Source organism: Chiloscyllium plagiosum, chromosome 10 (assembly GCF_004010195.1).
Source record: "Chiloscyllium plagiosum isolate BGI_BamShark_2017 chromosome 10, ASM401019v2, whole genome shotgun sequence".
Lineage (NCBI taxonomy): Eukaryota > Metazoa > Chordata > Chondrichthyes > Orectolobiformes > Hemiscylliidae > Chiloscyllium > Chiloscyllium plagiosum.
The window spans coordinates 62,372,752-62,395,430 of record NC_057719.1 but is presented as its reverse complement, the minus strand read 5'-3'; the positions used below and the strand labels follow the sequence as shown (position 1 = coordinate 62,395,430).

General features: G+C 41.6%; 1 protein-coding gene across 11 annotated transcripts in view; it reads right to left on the bottom strand.

Annotated features, from left to right (window-relative positions):
* The window catches only part of LOC122553704 (alpha-(1,6)-fucosyltransferase), a 747,121-nt gene that overhangs the window by 481,334 nt on the left and 243,108 nt on the right, over positions 1-22,679 (bottom strand). For 10 of the 11 annotated variants that reach the window (XR_006312793.1, XM_043697917.1, XM_043697905.1 and 7 more), the window contains one exon: positions 20,965-21,052. The exons of the other annotated variant lie outside the window; for it this stretch is intronic. The gene's annotated coding sequence lies outside the window, so the exon portion shown is untranslated. The remainder of the gene's footprint in view (positions 1-20,964; positions 21,053-22,679) is intronic. 11 annotated transcript variants of the gene reach the window in all.

Here is a 22,679-nt window from a genome sequence, read left to right as displayed (position 1 = left end):
TCTCCCCTTCTCGCTTTAACACCACCAATAAAACCATTTCTCGCTGTTCCTTAGGTAATCATTCAATTTTCCCAGGCTCAATTTAAAGTGATTCTGGTCCTGTACGATTATTCCTGTTTCTTTCCTTTTTCAGACTGGTGACTTTCAATCCAGAGCGGTCATTCTTGCTGTACACTATTCGAAGCAATTCTCCCTCAAGCACAAATGAGAGGAATCTTCCAGCCTTGATTCAAATCATCACAAATGTTTCTTTTCAGAACAAGCTTTTGGCCCCACTCATATTCCTGTATAGTGGCCAGAGACTTCCGTCTCTCCCAGAAACTGGCAGAGAACTTGCTTGAGAACTTAGAAACCCTTCCTCTGTTCAAATCTATCTCCATAAATGTGAATCAAATGGGCCTTGTATCCGAGTAGAGATGCTGATTAGCCATCCTTGAGATCACAACTATCTTTTATCTTGCAATTAAATATACAGGTGAGCTTAACTATTTATATTTTCAACACTTTCCTGAACTTGCAATCGCCCACAGATTTAACTGCCATTGCCTCCAAATGTGAGCACCTCACACCATCTTGCCAGAAAACAACTCAGGTTACCCTCTTAATCATTAACAGCCATGTCACCCAAGTCTTTTATTGAGCAGTGTTCAGAACAGTGCACATGATCTCTGCATTTTACTCGGAATAAAAACAGTCCCAAATCACAATACTCTGGTAAAGCCTCATATTTATAAACTGAGCATAGAATTGTCATGAATAATCAGTACATCTTTTCTTTTACCAACCATCTCACTTCTCTTTAGTATTGCAGTTGTGGCCACAATGAGGCACTGTGCAACTTCAACATTATCTTTTCAGTTTTCTATTCTATATCCCTTGCTAAAAAAAAAACAGGGTTTGCCTTACCATTTTCTTACCTTTTGTGATTACCACCTTCAATATCCTCAAGTGTCTGAATCCCAACCTATTCTACTCCTTTATAAGTCTCACTCTTTCAGCTTGAAGATATATTTCCTTCTCTCCTTCGAAAATTCTTTGCTTCACATTCTTCAAACTGTATCTGTCCAAACTGCTTGCCAATTTATGTCCTTCTATAATAATTTACAGTTTGTCACAGGCCAGATCTGGCATCATCCTCAATCTACTCTCTCAATTCTCAAATTCACATTATTTAGATCTGGCAAACAACAACGACTCCAGCAGACTCCATCAATTACCAATCACAACATCTTTCCAGTTGGGGAAGTAATCCTCTTTCCCCTACCCTTTTGCTTTCTGCGCTCTAACCACACAACAAATGTAATAACACATGGATAGCAAAGCACTTTAGTTTGACACTGATTTAATGCTATTTGAAAATCTAAAATAGACTATAGTCACTCCATTATTTATTTGTATGCTCTGTTATTTCTTTAAAGAATTTTATTAGATTGGCAGTGGATAAAAAAAGACAGACAGCAGTGGCACCAAGTCAGAAGAAGATCCAACTGCATCCAAAGCCATGATGCGGAATTACAATTGCAGGAACCCGAAATTAACAGTGCCTACTTGCTTTGGATGTCCCTCATCGCAAAGTACTTGTGCACGAGCTGTGGACAGGATTGGTTTTAGCTGCACTATCTGCTCTTCTTTTCAATCCCCCTTCCGGAGGGGAGTGGGGGGTGAACTCTCTGTCTTGCTGCCACCCATTTGTACGCATACATATGACACATAACTGAGTTGCAGGAAGAGTCAAAATTTGTACTTTGTCGCACAAAGAACCACTGATTCTGTTTATGCAGATTCTACTCATATCAGCCATTGAGACACTATAAATGGTTTCAGTGACCTTAGATCTGAGAAATGATAAAATAAACAGATTCTATTCATTATCCAGCAACATCCTCTGGAAAATATGCATCTTAGAGATGACAGGTGATGGCTGGTTGTTATAAGATAAAGGACTAAGAAGCAAAGGCCATCAGATTAAGTCTTAACCTCTTCATTGAAGAACCATTTGGGAGTATATTAATCATATTTAATGCCCGAATGTGGCTCATTAAACTGTTTTTCTATCCACTCATCTTAGTGATTCTAACCTGCACTTGGGCAAAATTGTAAACTACACAGAAAATTAGTTAATTACTTTTTGTTAAGGTCATCTAAGAGGAATTTAGTCATGAAATCATGAACTAATATTCTTCAGTAAAATATTCATGAGAATACAATTAATATAAAATATTGAACATCTTTGAAACAGATGGAGACCATTCAACCCATATGAACTTGTTCTCCAGCTGAATCCCATTTTCCTATTCAAAGCCTTGCACATGATAACACATCAAGTGCAAGTCAAATTTATTTTTAAATATGTGAAACATTTCTGTTTATATTACTCTTTCAAGGACAGAATTCTGCCATTAATATTCATGCAGTATAAGTACTGAAGGTACTTAAATAGATGTTAACAAATATTAAAAATCACCTGTAATAATAAAAGCCAGTCCCATGTGTCACAACATCTGAACCCTCCTCAAAGTTGATGCAATGCTTATTGTCAAATATTGACAAAATAGTTAGATTTGATTAGAAGCACATGTTTCGTGCCTAATAAGAGGCAGCACGGTGTCTCATTGGTTAGCACTACTGCCTCAAAGGTTGCAAGTTCACATCCATCCTCAGACGACTGTCTGTGTGGTGTTTGCACATTCTCCCAGTGTCTGTGTGGGTTTCCTCCCACAGTCCAAAGATGTGCAGGTCAGGTATATTGGCCATGGAAAATACAGGCTTACAGGGGATTGCATCTGAGAGAGATGCTTGTTGGAATTTCAGTGTGGACTCGATGGCTGCGTCCACACTGTCAGGATTCTATGATTCTAAGAAATGTATTGGATAATTAAAGTTTATAGATGGCCTGACATGTTGCTCATTACCCCACAGTTTCAACAATGAGTCCCAGACTTTATACAAGCTCTCCCTTAGAGACAGTTTAGAGTTGGTAGAGCAGGTTAAGATTTGATTTCATAAGAGTTGGTGACTTAGTCACTTCTGAGATGTGAACTGACTCCAAAATGTAAACAGGATGATTCACTGTCTGCCATAATAACAACTCTAGCCCTTTTGGATGTTTGTTCTCACTTTGGAGCTGCTGGTGTTGGACTGAGGTGTACAAGGTTACAAATCTTACAACACCAGGTTATAATCCAATAGGTTTGTTTGGAAGCACCAGCTTTTGGAGCACTGCTCCTTCACAACCACCTGATGAAGCAGCACTCTGAAAAGCTAGTACTTCCAAATAAACCTGTTGGACTATAACCTGGTGTTGTGAGATTTTTAACTCTATTCTCACTTGGTCGCCCTGGAAGACTGAGGTGACAGTGCCTTTATTCTCCAGTGTTTTCATGAGGTGATCTCATTGAGACAGTCAAAATTCTGAGAGGGTTCAACAGGGTAAAAGCAGGAAGGACTTTTCATCTGGCTGGGATGGGGCAGCTCTCCAGAACCAGAGGAGACAATTTCAGTATAAACAGCAGGAAGTTTAAGACTGAGGTAAAGAGACATTTCTTCATTTGGAGGATGGTGACCATTTGGAATTCTCTAACCAAGAGAAGTATGGAAGTTTATTTCCTAAGTGTATTGAAGACAGTGATCGATTAATTTCTGTAATAATTGTAAAACTAAGATTATGTTTGTGGAAAGAGAAAATAGCATTGAGGTAAAAGGTCAGCCATGAAGCAGCTGAAGAGCAGAGGCATAAACTCCAGGGGCTGAACGGTCTACTCCTGCTCTGGGTTCTTATGTTTCTATCAACGACTGATTACCAAAGTGAAAAAAAAACTCTTCTTGCATACCTTCAGGTCTCCTGCAGTATCATTACAACCATCATGAGTGGCATACCTTATCGCAAGGATATTTATAAATTTACCAGTTTCTCAGACACATGCAGGACTTAAAATAAAAAAAAAAGTTGTGGCTTGAGAAAAGGCAGGACTACTCTTCAGTTGTGGAAACTATTCCGTTTCCGAGTTTTAAGTTGAAATGGGAAGACAAATCACAGCAGGTTGACATCATACCCAATTTTAGCTGCTTCATGATCATTGGTTCAATTAATAGCAGAAGACAGTACGAGGTACAGATGGTGGTTCTTAGGATAATCACTCAACACAACCTTGCATTCAACTCAGAACAACCCTAGTGCACAAAGATTCAGGCATTCATTCAAAATACTTTAACTGTGAAACAATCTTTGCTATCTACAAGTAGCCATGATTCCTCAGATTAGCTCACTGGTTCACCATGTTAAGCAGGATTGTTATGAGCAATATTTTTAGGGCACATCTCTTGCAACCTGCCCATCTATATTGTCCAACAATCTCTGCCAATGTACATTATCAATGGCATCTTGGTCACTTGATCATATGCAATGACTTACTTAAAATGCAGAGTATTTACGCAAAAAAATTGGTAAAGAAATCAACATTTCACAGTGGAGCACAATGATATTTTCCTTCAAGATCTCCGGTTTATCGATTACAGTCAGTTACAAAAAAGCCTGTACAAAAAGGAATTATCAACAATAGCAGAGCAAAAAGTTTGTTTGGGTTATTGGGATCTATAGGGTTACAAAGGAATAACAGACAGCAAGTAATATTGCTGGAGTTTTTTCTCCGATATTCATCAGAACAAACAAAATGCCAAATTTTAAACGATTGCAATAGTTTATACTGCAGACAAAAAAGGTGCTGAGTGGTTGGCAAGTTGATTCAAATTGGCTGAGGCGTTTCCATAGAAAGAAAAGAAAGAACTTTAGCCACCCCTAGCTCCTGGGTGACTTAAGGAATCTAATACATCTTAATGACACAGATTTTGCATTATAATTAATGATGAGACCACACCACTTGTCATTATTGAGTAAATTGGACATCACCTTCCAGAGGCTCCAAATGCACAATTAAGTGAAAAAACAGAGAAGCTGTTGTCAAAGTCCTTGTACACATCCACATGTTCTGCTCCTCCTGTATCTCATCTACAGACACATTACCAAGATTCACGTAAGCATATCAAATTGCAGTACTTAACCACTTCATGCCAACTAAACACGTCAGATCAAGTTAGGTCTGATGAATTCAGGTATAAATGAACTTTTAATGGCATGATAAGTAATAATTACTGCAAAACAAAACATTACAACCGTGGAATTAGCTTTTTCTACCTGTCCCTTTTCAGAATCTCTTGACCCAAATTTTTTGCCACCCTGCAGTTTATTTTCTCAATGTGATTTTACAATTACTTAAACATTTAACTTTAGTTTCTTCTGTGGGCCCTGTGTTAACCAGTGACTACTTGCGGATCTGATTGACTGAAGAGAATCGCTGTTAATTGCTGGTCCCAAATGCTCAAATCCCATCTATGGGATGCCAAATTAGATCAGACACCCAATAACAGCAAGTTGTTACTCAAAATCCTGTGGGTAGCCACAAATGTAGTGAACATAGAGCAGTATGTTCTCATCCCTGACCACAGAGACCAGATCAACATATGCTTATTGGTCTTGATCGGGTCAGACCTTGATCGGGTCATGCCTTTTCCTCATTTTCAAGGCACGCCCTTGAGGTTGAATGTTTATCTGTTTCCTTGCGCTCTAAATTCTTTAAGATTTAATCATGACTGCCCAAGAAGCAGCAGTCAGATCCTAAAAATTACCAACCAACATAATAAAGCAACCTCGACTACATTTATTATTAATGCCCATCATATCTCGACACAGGACGCAAGGAAGAATAGCGAGAAGATCAAACTGCAATCTCAACTGAAAAGGTTGAGAGGGTCCTTTAGCATCATGCAGCTTCTGTCCTGGTAATCATTTATTCAACTCTGGGAGACCTTGCCATCTTATCCCCCTTATAAACTGAAGCTTCACTGCTTTCCTCCAAGTACTCTCAATTTTATTATTTCAAAAAGATAGATTCTAATAAATCTGCAAAGTAAATCCCTCTCTCTATTATATGTATGCCTGTATTGCATGTGCTTGAATTATACTTAACTGCAGACATCAGGTCATACGTGAACAGAGGCAAATGTTGCTTCCTGATCAGCTGGGAAACACAGGTCACATACAAAAATTTAGAAGAACAAACGTACGTGCTGGATAACTGAAACAAAAACAAATAACACAGGAAATGTAAGCTGTGTCGCTTTTTTAAAAAAACCCTTCAAATGGGATCCCAGTTCACCAGAATGACCATGCTGCCAACAGTGCAGCACTCTTGATAATGAGCTGGAGGTTTAGCTGAGATTTTGTGATCAAATCTGCAGGATAGAACTGGAGCCATAATCTTCTGGCTCGGAAGTAACAGCAATACCACCGAGTGACAGAAGCACCCAATACAAATATAGTTACATCATCAAAAGCTTACTTTCCACCCATTGAGCAACAGCAGTGTGCATTGTTCCTGATGCAGTTCAGAATGACGAGAACTGATCGGCAGATGAGTTCCATTTAGGTGAAATGGTTAAATAGTGAAGCTAATCCTCAATTTCTCATACCGACTGGGGAAGGAAAACCAAGCTAGCAACTAACTGCGTAAGAGTTAAAATACATTACTAACGAAGCTAATTCATTTTAATTTCCTCAAATATCCTTGCTTTTCTGGTTGTAAATTAACCGAATAGGGGAATGTTGTTCAGGGCAGTCACACTGAACAAGAATAGACAATTAGTCCCATTTAGAGGGATTATACGAATTTCACTATTTTGGCATTATTAAAAGGCTCGTTATTAAGTTTTTTTTGAGGCAGGGATCTTCTAATTGGTCTAGTAATGGGGCTAATCTCCTACAGAGAGATTTAAATGAGGTCAAAACATCAGTAAGTTTGTTTCCAAGTACATTGCTTAGAGGACAAATTACTTAAGAACAACTTCCTTTCTATCGATGCTATGTCACATTATCTTTTGATAAAAATGACAGAATTATTCTGGTATGACCAACAATCCTCTCGGTATGAATTTAAGAATGACAAACTTACAAAACGCTCTGCAACAGCACATGACGATGGTCGTAAAAATGAACTGGCAATTTTTGACTTGCATCATCTGAGTTTTGATACCTGGGACCTTTCACAGCCAAAAATAGTCTGAAGAAAGAAAGAGCAGTGATGTAAGATGGTGGGAGAGATTGCCTGACCACAGGCTGAGCTAATACGTTAAGCAGCCAATAAAATGAAATCCAGTCTGAAATGCAACTAGGTGCCTTCAAAGTGACTGAAACCAGTCACTCAGACCTGTACCTTCCTTTTGTCTTACACCTTTCTCTAAGTTTTAAATACTGAGATGAAGGGTTGCCTGCAGATTATCCAGCTTGGGGGAAAGTTGAAACCAGACATGAATACCCAATTGGAGTGTAACTCAGGGCACAGCAGAGAAGAATCAAGAATTTGTAACAGCACAACCAGAAACTTTGCTCTCGTACAATACCTGCTTTTCTCCAAGCTTCTAAGAAGAAAATGCTTAGAAAAAAAGTAAATTGAAGAAACATCAGTTCATCAGGAACACAATGATATCTGCAAATTGCACTAGTGCAGGAGGATAAAAGTCATCCCTTGTCCCAGATTAAGCTTAACACTTCAAGGAATCCAAGGCCTTTTTAAACGGTTTATTCTTGATTTCTCCTTTGGCATAAGGTGTTCTTCCCTTTGTAAATTTTATATCTGTTGTGTGTGTGTGTTTGGTGCCATGTTTTAGTGTTTTTCTCAAAGTAAGTAGGTAATAAAATTCCTGACTTTCACTCAAGAAAATGTGATAGTTGGCACTTTGAGTTTGAACGAAAACTACTTTATACAGTTGCGGACATTCGAGGAAGTTGAAAAGCGGGAAGCCAATTCATTCTTCCTCATCTGGTCATAACACAATGAAAGTCATGACATACTATTTTTTAAAAAGACATATCAGAGACTAAACTTCTCTGACTTATAGAATGCTTAAAGGTTTCAGATTTCTGAATTGCTTCTACCACAAATCAATGAGTAAGGAACCTCATGCAGTTTATATTCATATTAATCTAAAAGCTGGAACTAACTCTTAGCTCTGGCCAACATAATATTGAGGGGTAATGAAAATTTTAGATAAAATACAGAAGTAGTGTTTAAATAAAACAAATAGTCGGTGTTGCTGGCTGGGCCAGCATTTCTTTCCTATCCCTAACTGTCCAGAGGCAGGTTGAGAGTTAACCACACTGTTATGGGTCTGGAGTCACATGTAAGCCAGGCCAGGCAGGACGGCATCTCTTTCCCTAAAGGATATTAGTGATAAATCTACTGAAATCAAGGAGGTAACAGACAAGTTAGACAAAAGATAGCCAGTGGATGCAATCTATTTGGATTTCCAAGGCCTGTGACAAGGTGCAGCACAGGAAGCTGCCAAAAACATCAGAGCCCATTGTATTCAGAGCAAGTTACTGGCATGGATAGAGGATTGGCTGCCTGGCAGAAGCAGAGAGTAGGGATAAAGTAGTCATTTTCAGGATAGTAGTGGAATTTCACAGAGGTCAGTGTTGGGAACTCAGCTAAATCATGTTATGCATTAGCAATTTGGATGAAGGAACCACGGGCATTGTTGCGAAGTTTGCAGATGACAAAGATAGGTGGAGAGACCGGTAGTGCTAAGGAAGCAGGGAGACTACAAAAGGACTTGGACAGACTAGGAGATTGGGCAAAGAGGCATCAGACGGAACACAAATTTGTCAAAGTGTGAGGTCTGCACTTTGGTACAAAATGGAGAGGCACAGTCTGTGCTTTCTAGACATGGAATGGCTTTGGAATTCTATAGCTCAAAGGGATTTGGGAGTCAGAGTTCAGGATTTTCTGAAGGTTAATATGCAGGTTCAGTTGGCAGTGAGGAAGTCAAAGGCAATGGCAGCCTTCATTTTGAAAGGGCTAGAATACAAGAGGATGCATGGGGCTGCATAAGGCTCTTGTTAGAATAACGTTAGTGGGTCTGCATTCCATATCTAAGGAAGGTAATGCTGGCCTTTGAGGTCTAGAGGAATTTTACAAGAATGGCCATGGGATGAAGGGCTTGTCATATGAGGGGGAATTGTGGACTCGGAGTCTGTACTCAATGCAGTTGAGAAGCATGAGGTGGCATCTCACTCAAACATGCAGAATATTGATAGGTCTGGATAGAGTGGACATGGAGAAGTTGTTTCCACTGGTAGGAGAGACCAGGACCCAAGGACACAGCCTCAGAGTGAAAGGATTACCCTCAAGAGTCATAGAGATGTACAGCATCCTTCAGTCCAACTTGTCCATGCTGACCAGATATCCTAACCTAATCGAGACCCATTTGCCAGTACTTGGCCCATATCCCTCCAAACCCTTCCTATTCATATACCCATTCTGATGCCTTTTAAATGTTGTAATTGTATCAGCCTCCACCACATCCTCTGGCAGCTCAATCCATATACCCACCATCCTCTGCATGAAAAAGTTGCCACTTATATATCTCTTGTATATCTTTCACTTCTTACCCTAAACCTATGCCCTCTAATGCTGGACTCCCCGACCCCAGGGAAAAGACTTTGCCTATTTATCCTATCCATGCCCCTCATAATTTTGTAAACCTCTATAAGGTCACCCCTCAGCCTCTGATGCTCCAGGGAAAATAGCCGCAGCCTGTCAGCCTCTCCCTATAGCTCAAATCCTCCAGCCCTGGCAACATCCCTGGAAATCTTTTCTGAACACTTGCAAGTTTCACAACATCCTTCTGATAGGAAGGAGACCAGAATTGCACGCAATATTCCAAGAGAGGCCTAACCAATGTCCTGTATAGCTGCAACATGACCTCCCAACTCCTATACTCAATACTCTGACCAATAAAGGAAAGCATACCAAACACCATCAACCTATCTCCCTGTGAATCTACTTTAAAGGAGCTATGAACCTGCACATCCCTTGGACCTTACCACTAAATGTACAAGTCCTACTAACATTTGCTTTCCCAAAATGCAACACCTCGCATTTATCTAAATTAAACTCCATCTGCCACTCCTCAGCTCATTGGCCCATCTGATCAAGATCCCATTGTACTTGAAGGTAACCTTCTTCAGTGTCCACTACACTTCCAATTTTGGTGTCATCTGCAAACTTACTAACTGCACCCGTAATGCTCACATCCAAATTATTTACATAAATGACAAAAAGTAGCGGACCCAGCACCACTCCTGAGATGTAAACCAGTTTCTCCAGCCAGAGGGTGGTGAACCTGGAGAGTTTGTTGCCGCAGCATGCTGTGGAGGCTAAATCATTGAATGTACTTAAGACAGAGATAGATAGGTTCTTAATTGGTCAGAGGATCAAGGGTTACAGGGAGAAGGCAGAAGAATGCGGTTGAGGAATTGTATTAGCCAGGATGAAATGGCAGAGCAGACTTGATGGGCCCAATTCTGTTCCTATAACTTATGGTCAAGTGTTTTAGGAAAAAGGCAGCAGATGTAAAACACAGATGAGGAGAAACTACTTCTGCCAAAATGGCATAAATCTGTTAGAATTCCAGAGTGCAGTTGATGCTGGAATTTGGAGTAATTCTAACGAGGAGATAAACAGGTTTTTAACTCAATGGGTTGAAATGTTATGGAGTGCAGGCAAGAAAGTTGAAATGGGACTGAGATGAGATCAACCATGGTTGTATCAAATAATAGAACAGGCCCAAGGAGCTGAATTTCCAGCTCCTAGTTCTTATGTATTTATACATATTCAACCTGACCAATAACTGCTTTATCAGTCTACTCGGAATCATCAGCAATGCTCAAGTCAGCAGCATACTGGACTATTCTCCACTTGCCTGGATGGGGGCAACTCCAACAACAATCAAGTAGCTTGATGACTACCCTATTCACCAAATTCAACATTCAGTCCCATCACCATCAACACTCAATAGCAGTAATGGATAGCATTGCAAGTTGTATCGCAGTAACTCACCAAGGCTCCTTCGACAGCACCTTCCAAACCCAGGATCTCTGGCACCACGAAGGACAAGGGCAGCAGGAGCACAGGAACACCACACCAAGTGTGGTGGAAACTCCATTCCAAGCCCCACACTGTACCAACTTGGTACTAGGTCATCATTCCTTCGCTATTACGGAGTCAAAATCCTGAACTCCCTTCCTAACAGCTCGGTCAGTGTACCTGCACCACATGGTCTGCAGCATTTAAACATGGTAGCTCACCACCATCACCACTTCAAGGGCAATGAGGGATGGGCAATAAACACATTAGTTTTTACAAAGGATCCCCATAGATTTGGCGAGTTCGCGTGAGTTTGTTATTATCTTCTTTACACGCAGCAGGCATAAATAATATTTAAAATCAACTCCTAAATCCTCACGATGGCATTTTTCTGACAGAAATGTAACTTGAAGTGATTTTGGCATTTGGTATGCATGGCCTTACGCTGCAGGAAGGATGCAAAGTCACTGCTGTGTTGTGTGAAAGTGGCTTTTGAGGTGAGAAGCTTCCCATGAAAGACACAATGCGTCATGTGAACAATGAATACGCACACGAGTGAGTGAACTAACATCTACATTTCTGCATAGCTCTCGGTGTCCAGGTTGCTCACTTCCTGAGAAGCTGTGTTGTTCCTGTTGCTCATAAAATAGTAAAAAAAACTCTGATTTGTTCAATAACAGATTGTTGTCCCAGATGACAGTGAACACTTACTCGTCCCCAGCATTACAACAACAGCAACCCGATGTGCCAACGTGATTGCATCACCAAAACAGCATTCTTTCAACTTGAGGTTCTCGGCTGAGGTTGGACTTCTGAAGCTATTAACGAGAAGCAGAAAAGGGATAATTCTTCCAACAGAAAAGATAGCTAGCAAACTCTCCTTTTGATGAAGGGAAGAAGGATTCAGTTTATTTGAGCCATATATTTTCATAACACTCCATCACATCTCCTCCTAATTTCAGTACATTCCCATTTGTTTCCCATGGCTTTACCTGTTAAGGGACATGGATCATTCAGTGCTGAGGTTAATAATCTAAACATTGTCAGTTAGGATAGCAGTGTGTTCCTAGCCATCAGAGCAACTAGATTGCTTTATGAGCGACAGGAAGCCCGCTTTATCTTGGGAAATGTTCATTATGGCACCGTAATTAGTGAAACCGGAATTGAGCTTTAGTGCAGCTACATCATAGCGACAACATGTAAACATGGTCTGCGATTTTTCTCATGGAAACAACAGCAGAAAAGGAAACCATGTGGTCTACTTGTCTATACTGCAACTCAAAGTTACCTATTTGAATGTGCAAAGTTAAAAATCACACAACACCAGATTATAGCCCAACAGGTTTATTTGGAAGCACTCAGTTTGGAGTGCTGCTCCTTCATCAGTGATTGTGGAGTACAAGATTGTAAGACACAGAATTTATAACAAAAGTTTACAGTGTGATGTAACTGAAGTTAAATATTGAAAAAGACCTGGATTGTTGGTTAATATTCTCATCTTTTAGAATGACCATGTTGGTTTCAGTTCTTTCATATGTAAATCCCAGAACTTGTTTTTAAAAGCTACATTCTCAAGTGAACTTTAATAATAGGTGCCATGTCAGCTCAGATAATGCATTGAAGGTGTAAGGTGCCCTGTGTGAGGTTGTCTGTGCCCCAATGTTCAGACTGATTCTAATCTAAAAAGGCATTTACAGAATCTTACATGGATTCATGTAGTTTTTGAGCAAAATAAAATATAATTCTCTAAGTACAAACTCATACCACAAATGTGTGTGTGTGCGCGCGCGCGTGTCTGAGACTGAGTGTGTGTACCTGTGAGGGCGTATGTGTCTGTGCGTATCTGTGTGTCGCATTGGGGTCCACGATTCCAAGGTCCTGGTTGAGGACATGCCCATGGGTACTGAAATTGGCTATCAGCCTCTACTCAGCCACTTTGCATTATTGCCTGTCCGGAAGTCCGCCTTGGAGGACGATCACCTGCAGTTCCAAAGTTGAACGTCCTGGACTGCTGAGATGTTCTCCAAATTGAGGGGAACACTCCTGCCTGGCAATTATTGTGTGATGTCCATTCACCCGTTACCATGGCCTCTGCTTGGTGCCACCATGCCTCGGAGCATTCTTGTCTGCAGCGTATGAGATAGACAATGTTAGCAGAGTCACATGACTACCTGCCGCATACATGGTGGGTGGTGTTCCTACGGGTAATGGTGGTATGCATGTCAACACTCTGACATGTCTTGCAGCGTCTGCCATGACAGGGTTGTATGGCGTTATCCTGAAGGCCAGGCAGTTTGCTGCGAACAATGATCTGTTTGAGGTTTGATGGTTGTTTAAAGGCAAGAAGTGGAGGGTAGGGAAGGTGTTCCCCTAGTCCAACACTAGCACCTCCAAATCATGACTACGTGAATGTGATTCTCTTTTTCCAATCCTTTTAAACTACTGCTTTATGAATACTTATCCAATCGATTTGAAAATGATAGGATGAAGTCTTTCTTATTCCTGTTCTGATAATGTCTCCAATAATTAAATAACGCTCCACATGAAATTTTTGATCTGTTGGTGCTGCATTTTTCTCTCAGCAACATGCTCCCTGCACACTTCTATACTTAGAAGAAATGTTCTGCATTTAAGAGAGTCTTTGATCATCAGCAACTAATGACTCATGCTGCAGAACCAAATTAGTGTTGGTCGTCCCCTGCATCACGGAATAGACACTTCGAAGGAAATAGCATGTCACTGCCATGGCCACGGAACCTTACTGGATAAACAAAGAGACCTCTGACCGTTGATGGATATTAACTTTGATAGACAAAGATGTTTATGTTCCAAATCAATGGAAGTGAAAATGTCTCCAGTTTGAAATGTGTTCCAGTCAGGACTGACACCTATGGCTGATGATGGCTTCAGTAGTTATTGCTCAACTGCTGCAGTGCTAAGGGAAATCTTTTAAAATCTGGGACAAGATTTTTTCATGACAGTTAAATTCATTTTCCCATTTTGTTGCAATGTGAATTGTGACATCTTTACAAGCACCTTTGTGGCTGATGTTGAAAGGGTGGTCCACTGAGAGTTTAGGTGATTACCTGCAGCCTCGAGACAAAGTTGTGTGTTTTGATCATTATTTATTCATACCAAGCCCCACACCACCTGCTACCAAGTTCCCTGCTCCCGTGACGCCGTTAGGAGGAATTATGGCAGCTTCTTGAATTTGAGTGAATGTATCACAAACTCTGCAAACACTAATAACCACACTGGCCATAGCCCATCTGACACACGTTCACACAGGAGAACTTCCAATTGCTCAAGCTGTATTCTAGTTAGTTTTGTTATCTCACTATGTCTGCTTTTTATAGGTGCTTCACTCTAACAACTGACCTTGTTGCACAATGTAAACATTTGCTCTGCAATTTGCCCTTGACTTTCAGAGAAGTGCCTGTTCTGTATGTTTTGCACCAATTTGGAGCACTCTGGTTGAGGAGGAAACTGCGCACTGTGGAAGAGAAAGCAAGCAGGCAACTGGACAGCTGGCCTTGCCTAACTTCCACAAGGCGTGCCACATTAAGGTGCCAATGAAGCATTTGACTGAGCAGAGTTGCAGGGCCTTCCTGGGAGCAAGGACTCCAGGATCAGAGTCAGAGTCAGAGTCAGACAGCGTAGCAACAGGCCCTTCAGCCCACCATGCCACTGCTGACCAACAAACACCAAACTACATTAAGATTAGAGTGGTGCTGGAAAAGCACAGCAGTTCAGGCAGCATCTGAGGAGCAAGAAAATCAACGTTTCGGGCAAAAGCCCTTCATCAGGAATGAGGAAGGGCTTTTGCCCGAAACTTCAATTTTCCTGATCCTTGGATGCTGCCTGACCTGCTGTGCTTTTCCAGCACCACTCTAATCTTGGCTCTGATCTCCAGCATCTGCAGTCCTCAATTTTACCTAGCAAACTATATTAATCCCATTTGACCTGCACTTGGTCCATAGCCAACTGAAGCTGGGCATTTTAAGAAGCATTAAATCCTTCTTAGTTGTGGTGAGTGTGTGTATCTGTCTCCAGCACTCTCTCAGGCAGCACACTGCATATTTCTCCTAGCCTCTGGTAAAAAAAATTCAGTTTTCCTCTAAATCGCTTGCTCCTCACCTCAAAGCTACAGCCTCTGTCTATACCTCTCACAATGTTGTATCCATAAATCAGATTTTCCTCAGCCCCCTCTGCTCCAAAGAAAACAAACTCAGCCTATCCAACTTCTCCTTAGAATTGAGACTTTTCATCCTCAGCAACACCCTGTGTACTTCCTCTGTGCCCTCTGCAGTGCAATCACGTCCTTCCAACTGTCTGGCAACCCTGAACTGTACACAGAAGGTGGAGGTCTTGCCTATTCAGAGCCTTCATTGCTCAGCAGCGCCATCAGGGAGGCCTGGCTGCTGCAAGCAATGAACCTACCCAGGCCCAGGCTGACTGAGGGACCCAGGCCTTGGTGAGCAATGGCAGGAAGGTGGTCCAAAGGTTTTGGGCAGAGGGGTGCAGAGGGAGAAGGGAATTAAACATCAGTTGAGAGAAAAGACTTTCAGCAGGCATCTTGCCTCCACTTTCCTTCCCAGGATGATATGGTCAGTCAGGCACTAACAGCCTGGAGAACATGGCCCTCAGGAAGACTGCAAGTAGACCATGCCATGATGAGTGACCACATGCAACAGTAACAGCAGCACACGACCCTCAGGTGGTCACCCATATGCCTGCCTGCCATCAACTGAACTGGGAAAAAGGCGGGCTGACTACAGGGTCCTCCCCTACCAACAAGTTTTAACATAGACATGGGCAGTAAATGGTCACCCAACTTGAGAGCATGGGTTCCCACAGAAAATCACTTTAGTGCCACAATAGCTCAAAACAAACAATCACAGCTTTTCAGCAGGCCAGCAAAGTACTCCAACAGCACGAGGCAAGCTAGATGGTGACCTTTTGGAGCAATGAAGTCCGCATTTACATTCTCAAATTCAGCAAGGTCCGAAATTCAGCACGACAATCAAATTCAAGGCCTGAAAGAAAGCTTACGAGGAGGTGTATCACTTCCTCAGTGAGCAGAGGAGGTTAGGCCATGTAGAAAATTCTGGTTCACCACAGACAATGAACTTTAATAGGCCTTCAAGCAGAGTTAGCACTCTGTTTCCTGAGGGCACATGGCCCTGCTGCACCCCAATATCGGGCAGAACTGCACAGGGTGATGAGTGCACTGGGCACCTCTGTCAAATTGCATCGGGGCTCAACGTTTGGCCCTAGGCTTTTCAGACTTGGTTATGTTTCCATCACCCACAAAAATACTGAATGAACACCACTTCAAATTTCGTGGTTGCTACAACTCAAAACTTAAATAACATGCTGAATATCCACAAGTTACAAAGTATGCATGTCTAATATAGTGTGACTTGCTGCAGGACAGAGTTTGAGATGGCTCTTATTACAATTGACTGTTAATACAGTTAATGCTCTCACAATACTCCCACAATTGCATTTCATTGTTTCAAAGCGTCTGCCAGAGATAAGGGCAACAGCGTAATTTGGCTCCCACACTGCTTTAGCTACATAGTTCGCAACGATATAAGTAATACATTGACTGCAAAGGCAATATTTGTTTTTGACATCTCATCTTTACCCTGAATTAATGCAGCCATTAAAACAGAAACTGCCCTGAGGTCTTTTTAACTGAAGGAGTTGCTGGAATATACACCCACAATATTATCAAGCAGCAGAGTCACATTTTAGCCAGCTTCCTAAACCATGAGAAGCTGGTCTTTTTCCATTAAATTATTTTCTTAAAGTAAAGCAGAATTAGTTATTCTGCTAACTGTGTCATGAAATAACCTCGTTGCTTAGGAAGCCAAATTGAAAAATGGGAATCAGCAGCACTAAGAGAAAGAATTTATGAAATAATATTTCTCATTACCATAAGGAAAAAAATGAATGAATTGCTCAAAAGTAATCACTGACATTTTTACACCTTTATACGAAGCAGGAAGCTTTGTTAGATAGAATATTGCTGTCCTATATTTTTGCAACATATCTGCAGGATCCAACTGAGCTGGAAGATAAAAGCTTCAGTCAAACAGAAACATTCACAGCACTTTCATTTCAACACCATTCTGAGAGAAAGGCCAAGTGAACGCAAGCCAGAAAGAGCAAGCACATGAAATTCACTCCAATTCCCACTTAATCGCTCTTCACAAATACCACACTGCTCATTCCTGTGGGAGTATTTTGCTGTAACCTCCAGATTTACGGGTGTTAATTTAAGGTCACTTAAATAATCAATGCATTTTTACTTATTCAGTGTCCTCACAGCTGCACTCCACTCCAAGACATGCCCTCCTGTGAACACCTTGCGTTGGGCTCTTCTATCTTCAGGAGTGTCTCAGGACTGAGAAGATCTTGCTTCCAGCATCTCAGTAAGCCTTGAGAGGCTGCTAAGTCCAAACGGCAATCTGCAAACTCTGCCACATGTGGTCCCTTGAAGCATCGAGAAGATGGGCATTGTTGGGAGATTTGAGCATACGCTTTCCGATACCTCAACCAAGTCTCTCAGTGCCTTCCCAAGTGAGCCTCTCCATTTCGGTCGTTTACAAATGATGTGACCCCATGAATCGGCATGATGTTTGACTTGGTCAGGGACATTGTGGGGACACTTCTAAAGTGGTCTTCCTTGGAAGTCTTCAGCCTCAACCAATTTGTGAGCAGAGCAATTCTTTTGGGAGCCCAGTGAAAGATGGACAAACAACATGCCCTGCCTAGCAGGGTTGGTTTTGAGTGAATAGATCTGACCTCAATCCACTGCTGTTGGACTGCCTTCACTGACGCTGGATTTTTTCGGGGTCTTGCAAAGGCACCACTGATGGTACTTCTCTGGTGCGCAGAGGTGCTCACTGCAGGTTGTTCAAGTCTCCAAAGTATTGGCCAACAATAGCACGGATCCTCTATTTTGTGTTCGGAACCTTGGCAAAAAGAAACTGGCTGTCCCTCTCTTCTCGAGATGAGAAATTGGGGAGGTAGGCATACTACCATAACAGCCCATCCTCATTCAAACAAGGATCTCAGCATTGAAGTACCAGTTGGAATGTTTCTCTAAGGAATCCACAGATCAGGTGTGCACGCAGGGGTGTCACAAACTCCAGTGGGGAAACGGTTTCAAAGTAAAATCTAGCCCACAGTAACAGCCAATTCACTGGCCAAATAAGTCAGAGCCAGCACTCAGAGCCCTCAAATATGTCACTGGACAGCTTTGCTAAATGCTACCTCTTCCCCAATCCAAGAGGTTCTGAGGCCAATTCAAAATTGGGACTATGTTGGAACAGACTAACACACGTCTCAAACAAAACACAACTGAGATGCTAAAATTAAACTGACCAACTCCGCCCAACCTAGACTATGCCACAGTTCGTAGGATGCGTTCATTGGCACCTTCACTGGAATTGGGAAGCAGACTTCCCAGCTAACTTGAAAGTAGTGTGCGTGGGAAGTGGAAAACTTCAGTTATGACATTTAAAAGATCAGTGTTCCCTTTCAAGTGTCAGCAGGTGTGCAGAATTGTAGATCAGCATTGAACCTTCAGAGAGACTAAATACCACATCAAATGGTGACTTCAAAATGTCACCTCTCAGACTTCATAACTTCTAGTGTGAGTGGGCGGAGAGTCAGAGAAGGGAGTGCTCTTTTCAAAGACAGTAGGGAAAAACAGAGCCCAAATCTTCAATGAGTTCAGTCTTCAGAAACTGCAGCAGAGAAAAAAAAAACATTTGATGTCATGCAGCTTTGGTTGCCAAGGCTCAGAACAAGAAATGGTGCTCACGGAACCCAACACTATTGTGAACACTGCTGCTGTTGTGAGGGTTAAGTGAGAGTGGCCTGGGAAACGCAAAGCTGCAGACGTGTGCAGAGAAGAGTTTTGTGACAATACAAAGACAGGCAAACAACAGACAAGTGACCATCCCTGCTTTATCATGGATTGATTATAAAGACCCAAGATTACTCTGCACTTATATAGCTGTCCCACCATTCAATCAGACCAGTGGCCAAAACATACCTCAACTCCATTTCCCTGTTCTGCATTATCACCCTCACCCCACCCATCAGGGGAAGGAATTTCTTGAGCCTGCCGAATCATTCAAAGTACTCAAAGTTAAATTCTTCCTATCTGGTAATATCTGGAATAAACTGGTGAAGGTAACATGATGCTAACTTTCAAAAAAGGAATTGGATTAAAGGGGAGAAGTTATTATTTCTTTTCCAGAGTCAAAATAGACCCAGGGCCTGACTTACTGATGGTGGGTTTTTTTGTGATTCAGTAGAAATGGTTTTAAGCCCCAAGATCTACTGTGTATGAAGTGTTAAAAAAACTCAAGCCTAAACATAACTCAGCTCAAACCTGCTGACTTCGACCCAGTTTCAATGGCTGCAGAACAAAAGATGCTCAGGAGTTAAATCAGTCCTTTAAAAAGGAGGCGACATGCAGATTATTTTGTGACATTTCTACTTATGAACATCTTCTGTCCTCAGTTAGAAACCTGACAGGTAAAAGATAGCACCATGAAGAGAGTGCCTTTCCAGCACTGTTTGAGAGCTAGGAGGATTTAACTAATCCAACACCTCATCCCTTGTCATTACAACTTGTCCAACTCCTCATGTCCTTTTCCCTCCCAACCTGCCAAGTCTCCACTCAGACGCCAATCCCTCCACAATCACCAACCTTCCTTCTAATGACTGTTGGCTCAATTCTGTGATATGTCAGCTGCCCACTCCACCAATAAGCCTACCTTTTAAATTTCCTGGGTACACAGAAACTGTCACAATTTCTACTCCAGTCCAAGAGCATGCCTCAGTAAATATCAGTGCTTTGAATATATTTTCATCCTTCAACAGGTAAAGAAATGCAACAATCTTATAAATAATCCTTCAGACCTGGCACCACTTTCTTGGTACAACTATGTCACATCTGTTCAAAAGCCAGCATCAGTTCAGTATTCAAAACTGAATGACATCTGACCAATGTTCTGAACTACTGAAATATTATTCCCTCACTGTTCTATCCCAACCCCTTGAGGAAAATTGTCACTCTAAGTAAATCATAGCTTTCCACAGAAATCAATGACAGAAGTTGGGTTCCTCCAGACATTTCTTGCTGAGAAAAACAATGTAAACATTGCTGTGCGTTAGCTGCTGAAATAACTTGCAAAATAAACAACAGCATTAATTCTGAAAGGAACACTGTCCAGTTGGGTACTTCACAGGAGAAAATAACACTAAAACAGTACTCATTCCTAAATGCCTACATTCAATATTGTAGTGTGTAACGAAATACAGTTTAGCCTTAACAATTCATACTTCCACACACTGTGTCTGAGACAATATCACCAAGAGTGAGGGCACTCAGGGCAAAGAACCAAATAGAAAATTATAGCCTCACCAACCATAATAATCCAACTCAAAGAAGTGAAGACGTGCTTATTCTTTTTCACTCCACCAACCCAATAACCCCTCCCCATTAACCTCTGCCTGATATCTATCCCAAAATCTGAGGGGCAATTTCTTGGTGAAACGTGTAGTATTTAAAATTTTGTTGGAGTCCACACTTCAGATCGTTATTGCTGTTGTCCACGCAGAGGCCTTTTCTCTCAATTTTCTGTCCATGAAGTAAGAGGCATTTATGTTGTCCCAAAACAGTTGGCCACTGCTGTCACACTCAAAGCATTCCTTTAACCTTACAAATATTTGTTTTCTTTCCATCCAAGTCCAAACAATAATCATATTTCAGAAATAATTCCAAGGTTATTTGGAGAAATAGTTACAAAAGACATGAATTTTTTTTTGGTTATGCCCAAGTTCAAAGCTCCCTGCCATTCTAGATTTGAGGTTTTTCAAACCTGTCAACACAGTAAGTTAACTAATATTTTACCATGAAGCAGCAGTGAAAGCACCTCAAAGAGGATGAAAATTTTACCTTAACGTCAGATGATCAGGTGAAGAAGAAATAGTTTCAGATTCACACCGCTGGCTCAAATCGTTTCTTTTCACATTCTCTTCATTTGCTGCAAAATTGAAAACATACATGAACAACTTTACCACTCAGCGCCCAAATGATTTTCAACAGGGTAAAATACATATGTCGCCATAGCTAGAATCCATCTGACTATGGACAGGTGCCAAGTGGTTTTAGCCTGACTACATGCTTTGACAGTTATTTATTCACCAATATGATACAATGTCCTCAAAGTTGTGCTTTTCACCTGCAGATAAATTTTATAACTCTTCTCTATAAATCATCAATAAATTCCCCACACTTTGAAGGTCTTGCAGTGTGCTCTACATGTGGACTGAAGGACGTGGTGTGTCGAAAAGGACAGCGGTAGCATGCTCGGCTTCACCACAGACAGTCAGATTTACTCTTTGATGGCAACAAAGTAAATAGGAAACAAAAGGAGATATTTCTATTTTAAAGGAAAACAGTGGAAGTTTGTGGAACAGATTGCCAGCATTGATGAAAAACTCAAAACTTGGAGCTCTTAATGCACCTCAAGGATCACCATGTGCTCTTGCCAACAAAAGATGAACCCAGGAGGAAAACAAATAATTCAAAACTGCACAGGAACAGCAAATGGATTGAACCAACATGTGCTGGGAACAACCGATAAATCCAACCCAAAATTATTTTTGCCCCCAGTACTATCACAAGATTTCGGTTGCAACTTATATGCAGACGAGAGTCAATCTGTCAACTGGGGACTGACTAACAATCTGCTGCAACCATCGAGTACTGCAAGTTCTTCTGCTTCATTACCAATTTACATTTGCGAAAACAAGGTGACTAATAGACTTCTAGCTTACATGGTATTAATGTTCCATCTGCAACATTTCAAGTACGTATTTCACAGGTCGGTAAAAACAATCATTTCCAAAGTGAAAGACCACTTGGATGTGTAAGTCTGCTCATTGTCCCACTATGCATTGAAGTCCTTTTTCATAAAACAAAATTACACAGAAGACATCCCATACAACATTTGCAGCACCGCCGCAGGTCAAACTGTATGCAAATACACACGAAATACAAGAGATGCGGCTGAGATTAGAAAATGGAACTGGTGCACACTTGAATGCAAGATGCCTGCACCGTCAATCCCGGTTTGGCTGCAGCCTTCCCTTCAAACCCTGTCAGTCTTTCATTTCTATACCAACACAGGCCACTTCAAGGCGTCAATACTGGGAAAGCTGCAGATCAGCAAGCTACAGTGCTGCTTGACTTCACACGCATTTGGAGAATCAGGACAAGATCAGTGAAAAAGAATAGGAAGAGGAGCTGGAAGCAAATCAATGAGCCCCCAGCCTGGCTTTGGGAAATTTCCTGGAGAACAGAGCCCTGGATGCAGCACATGGGCATCCTCCCTCACTCATTCAGTTGTGCAACATCACTCGTGCAGGTCAAAGGAGATGCTGGGGATGGAATCCAGGATGAGACTCGAGGAGAGATAATACTAGAAGAGCAGACCAAGAATTGGGGTAGCAGGGAAAGGGGCGGTGAGCAGTGCAGGGAGAAAACCAGGAGAAGGGAGCGAGAGAGAGAGAGAGAGTGAGAGAGAGAGAGAGTGAGAGAGAGTGAGAGAGTGAGAGAGAGTGAGAGAGAGAGAGTGAGAGAGAGTGAGAGAGAGTGAGAGAGAGAGA